Genomic DNA, 5619 nt, shown 5'->3' with positions numbered 1-5619 from the left:
ACATTCCTCTTTGGGATCACTCGTCCATCCGAAATCCTCCTGTGGACTCTCCCTTCCACAGCCCGCTTCCTCCCATGGGATCTCTCCCACTCATCCCCCATCCTTCTGTCTGATCTCTCTTCACCATGCTCGATCCTCCTGTGGGTTTCCCTTCCCCATCCACTTTCCTCTTGTGGGATCTCTCTTCCTCATCCCCCATCCTGCGGGATCTCTCTTCCCCGTCCCTCCTCTTCCTGTGGGATCTCTCTTCCACATGCCCTTCCTCCGGTGGTATTTAACTTACCCACCCCCTTTCATCCCGTGGGATCTCTCTTACCCATCCCACTTCCTCCAGTGGGACCACTCTTCCCCATCTGCCTTACTCCTTTGGGACCTCGTCCCAATCGAACTTCCTCCTGTGGTGTCTCTGTTCCCATCCCCCCACTTCCTATGGGATCTCTTTTACCCATCCCCCATTCTCCTGTAGGGCCTCTGTTCGAATCCCCCACTCTTTTTGTGGGATCTCCCATCCAAATCCACCTTCCTGCTTCTGGATCACTCGTCCATCCGACCTCCTCCTGTGGGCTCTCTCTTCCCCTTCCGCCTTCCTCCTGTGGGATCTCTCTTCCCCATACCTCTTTCTCCTGTGGGATTTCTCTTCCCCGTCCTTCTTCCTCCTGTTGGATCTCTCTTCCCCATCACACTTCCTCCGGTGGGATTTCTTCTCCATCCCCCTTTCTCCAGTGCGGCCTCTATTCCCTTCCCAACCCCCCACTTCCTTTGGGGTCTCTTTTCACCATCCTCCTTCCTCCTGTTGGATCTCTCTTCCCCTTCCCCCTTCCTCCTTTGGGACCGCTCGCCCATCCGAAATCCTCCTGTGGGCTCTCCCATCCCCATCCCCCTTCCTGCTGTTGGCTCTCTCCTCCCCATCCCTCTTCCACCTGTGGGATTTTTCTTTCCCTCCCCCTTTCCTTCTGTGGGATCCCTCTTCCCCCTCTCCCTTCCTCCTGTGGGATTCCCTTCCCCACACACTTTCCTCTTGTGGGAACTCTCTTCCCCATCTCCCTTCCTCCTGTGGTACCTCTCTTCCCCATACCCCGTCCTCCTGTATGATCTCTCTTCCCCATCCCCCTTCCTCCTGTGGGATCTCCCTTCCCCATCACATTCCTCCTGTGGGATCTCTCTTCCCCATCAACTTCCTGGTGTAGGAACTCTCTTCCCCATCCCCTTTCCTCCTGTGAGAAATCTCTTCCGAAGCCTTCTTCTTCAGCTGGGGTCTCCGTTCCCCATCCCGACTCCTCCGGTGGGATCGATTATTTTGCCCTTCCCCATTCAACTTCCTCCTGTGGGATCTATCTTCCCTTTCCCCCATCTTATGTGGGATCTAGCTTCCCCTTTCCTTTTCCTCCTGTGGGCTCTCTCTTACCCATCTCCCTTCTCCTATGAAATCACTCTTCCCTATCCCCTTCCTCATGTGGGATTTAGCTTCAACACCCCCTTTCTTCCTATCGGATCTCTCTTCATCATCCCCCTTTCTTCCTGTGGGATCTCTTTTCCCCATCCCCCATCCTCCTGTGGGTCATCTGTTCCCATCCCTCACTCTTCTTGTGGGATCTCCCTTCTACATCCCCAGTCCTGCTTTTCTTTCGCTCGTCCATCCGACCTCCTCCTGTGGGGTCTCTCTTCACCATCTCCCTTCCTGCATTTGGGCATCTGTTCCCATTCCCCTCTTCCTGTGGCATCTGTCTTTCTCATCTCCCTTCCTCCCGTGGGGTCACCCTTCCCCGTCCCCCTACATCCGGTGGGATTTCTCATCCCCTTCCACATTTCTCTTTGGGATCACTCGTTCATCCGAAATCCTCCTGTCTGTTCTCTCTTCAACATTCTCAATCCTCCTGTGGGATGTCCTATCCCCATCCCCCTTCCTGCTGTGTGGATCTCTCCTCCCCATCAAAATCCTGTTGTTGGATTCCTCTTCCTCATCCCCCTTTCTTCCTGTGGGATCTTTCTTTCCCAAACTCCTTCCTCCCTTGGGATTTCTCTTCCCCACCCTCCTTCCTCCTTTGGGATCATTCGTCCGTCCAACTTCCTCCTATGAGATCACTCTTGCCCATCCCCCTTCCTCCCTTTGGATTTCTCTTCCCCATCCCCCTTCCTCCCATGGGATATCTCTTCCCCATCCGCCCTCCTCCTTTGGGATCACTCGTCCATCCGACTTCCTCCTGTGGGATCTCTCTTTCCCATCTCCATTCCTCTTGAGGTATTTCTCCTACTCATCCCCCATCCTCCCGTATGATCTCTCATCGCCGTCTCTCCTCTTCCTATCGTATCTCTCATCCCCATTCAGCTTTCTCCTGTGGGATTTATCTTCCCTACCCCCATTCTTCCTGGTGGATTTCCCTTCCCCTTCCCCCTACCTCCTGAGGGATCTCTCTTCTCTATCCCCCTTCCTCCTGTGGTATCTCTCTTCCCCATCGCCCTTCCTCCTGTGGGATCTCTCTTCCCCATCCCCCTTCCTCCTGTGGGATCTCTCTTCCCCATCCCCCTTCCTCCTGTGGGATCTCTCTTCCCCATCCCTTCAGCTCGGTTGGGTCTATTTCACTGTGTCCCACTGACATTTCTGCATTTCGGTCAGTAACACTCTCCATCGGGGAATGGGACAGAATGTGTGGAGTTTACAGGGTCACACCGACAGACGAAATTACTGACATTCGGTGAATACCCTGGAGCTGGGCAGTGAGGGGCATTGACTGTGATGGGAACTCCGATCAGTGATTTACTAAAGAGTTTAATGTTTCCTGAAATAACCGAGTGAGAGAAATTCCTTCAGACCCACGGTTTGAATCACTTTGTTCATCAATCTGTCTGTTTGTGTTTAGACTTGGGTGGAATGACCTTGGAGATTCAGGAGTGAAACTGGTGTCTGCGGCTCTGAGGAACCCGGAGTGTAAAATACAGAAAGTGGGGTAAGTTCCAGACTGTGGGAGATTGTGTTTACAGTCACTGGGTGTCTGACACTGAACATTAATGTGATCAGTAATTGTGTTACTGATAAACACTGGGGATTTGTACCCTCTCTTGTCTCTCTGTGTCCTTCACCCTCACTCTCTCTCATCTCCAGGCTGAATTATGTCCATCTCACAGATTCTGGTGCTGAGGATCTTGGCTCCGCTCTCGGTACAAACCCATCACTGACAGAGCTGGTCCTGAGTGGTAATAAACTGGGAGATTCAGGAGTGAGTCTTGTGTCTGCAGCTCTGAGGAACCCGGAGTGTAAAATACAGAAACTGTGGTAAGTACCAGACTGTGGGAGATTGTGTTTACAATCACTGGTTGTCTGCAACTGAACATTAATGTGATCAGTAATTGTGTTACTGATAAACACTGGGGATTTGTACCGTCTCCTGTCTCTCTGTGTCCTTCACCCTCACTCTCTCTCATCTCCAGGCTGAGGGGTGTCGGTCTCACAGACTCTGGTGCCGAGGATCTCGCTTCCGTTCTCAGTGCAAACTCATCGCTGACGGAGCTGAACCTGGGTGATAATAAACTGGGAGATTCAGGATTGAAACTGGTGTCTGCGGCTCTGAAGGACCCGGAGTGTAAAATACAGAAACTGTGGTAAGTACCAGACTGTGTGAGATTCTGTTTACAGTCACTGGGTGTTTGACACTGAACATTAATGTGATCAGTAATTGTGTTACTGATAAACACTGGGGATTTGTCCCGTCTCCTGTCTCTCTGTGTCCTTCACCTTCACTCTTTCTCATCTCCAGGCTGTGGGATGTCGGTCTCTCAGATTCTGGTGTCGAGGATCTCGCCTCCGCTCTCAGTACAAACCCATCACTGACGGAGCTGGACCTGAGATTAAACTCTCTGACAGACGGATCTGTCCCCGCTCTCCGCCGCCTCATACTGACCCTCCCGAGTCTGGAGTGGATCATGTGAGTGTTTGTGTTAATGTTCAATGTGATACAATATCAGCGGATCCGCGGGTTTTCTGGTGATATTTGTCTGTGAGTGTTGTTGAAACATTAACCCCGGTCCCCTGTTACTGACACCGTTGTGTAATCTGTTTATTTCATCTTTATTCTCCCATCTGTTTCAGGTTGGCGGGGAATCGGTTCAGTGAGACCGGGAGGAAGGAACTGAGACCTCTGGAGGGAGTCAGACCCGGACTGAGAGTGGATCTGTGAACATCTGTATGTGTGAACATCCCCGCCCGCGGGATGGGGACATTTTGGCCGATTCCCCACCCTGACCTTTAATGGCCGCGCGCCGGGGGTGATTCCCAAAGGTTTTAACGGATCCGGCTCAGGTCTCGCGCTGTGTGTCGCTCGGAACGGTCCCGCAGTGACGTATTTCCGCCTGTTGTCCGGCGGGGCAGCTTCCGCCGGATGTGCGTGTTGGAGACTCCCACGTGACACCCCGGAGAATTACCCAGACAGGAAGAGCCCGGGGTCCGGCGCTCAGTCTGGGACACCGGTGTCCCGGGGTGGGATTATCCCGGGAGAGAATCATTTTGCTCCCTTTGCTGAGGACGGTGCATTCGGCAGCCTGGCCGATATAATGATGTTAAATTGACAAATCCCTCGGCAGTGACCCTGGACCTGCAGCGTTCCCGGACACGTCCCTGAAGTGTGATTTTATAATCATCGGTTCCCTGATGCAGAGTGACGGTGAGAAACGGGACTGATTATTCAAACTGTCACTCGTTGTCGCTGGTCAGTTAATTGTGTGTGACTGTGAGCGTGTCGATTTACATTTGTCATGATGATATCAATAAACCGCTGTAACTTCCTGTCTTGGTGTCGGACTTGAGTCTCATTAGAGGAAAAACAGTGACCTGGGGTTACTGCTGCCCCCTGCACCCGGTGAACTGAAATAATACATAGTAAATGGTGGACATTGGGGAATGCAGTAGAACAGAGTGATCTAGGAATAATGGTGCATAGTTCCCTGAAGGTGGAATCTCATGTGGATAGGGTGGTGAAGAAAGGTTTTGGTATGCTGGCCTTTATAAATCAGAGCATTGAGTATAGGATTTGGGATGTAATGTTAAAATTGTACAAGGCATTGGTCAGCCCAAATTTGGATTATTGTGTGCAGTTCTGGTCACCGAATTATAGGAAAGCTGTCAACAAAATAGAGAGAGCACAGAGAAGATTTACTAGAATGTTACCTGGGTTTCAGCATCTAAGTTACAGGGAAAGGTTGAACCAGTTAGGTCTTCATTCTTTGGAGCGTAGAAGGTTGACGGGGGGGGGGAGGACTTAATAGAGGTATTTAAAATTATGAGGGGGGATAGATAGAGTTGACGTGGTTAGGATTTATTTATCAAGAGTAGGGGAAATTCAAACAAGAGGAGGTGAGCTGAGAGTTAGGAGCAAAAGTTTAGGGGTAACACGAGGGAAAACGTCTTTACTCAGAGAGTGGTAGCTGTGTGGAACAATCTTCCAGTAGAAGTGGCAGGGGAAGGTTCAATTTTGTTATTTAAAAAAAAATATTGGATAGGTATATGGACAGGAAAGGAATGGATGGTTATGGGGTGAGTGCAGGACGGTGACACATGGTAGAGAGTGAGCGTTTAGCACGGACGAGAAGGGCCAAGATGGCCTGTCCCATCACACACTCCCATGGTGA

This window comes from Hemitrygon akajei, unplaced genomic scaffold (genome assembly GCF_048418815.1).
Source record: "Hemitrygon akajei unplaced genomic scaffold, sHemAka1.3 Scf000050, whole genome shotgun sequence".
Taxonomy (NCBI): domain Eukaryota; kingdom Metazoa; phylum Chordata; class Chondrichthyes; order Myliobatiformes; family Dasyatidae; genus Hemitrygon; species Hemitrygon akajei.
This window is presented reverse-complemented; position numbering follows the sequence as displayed.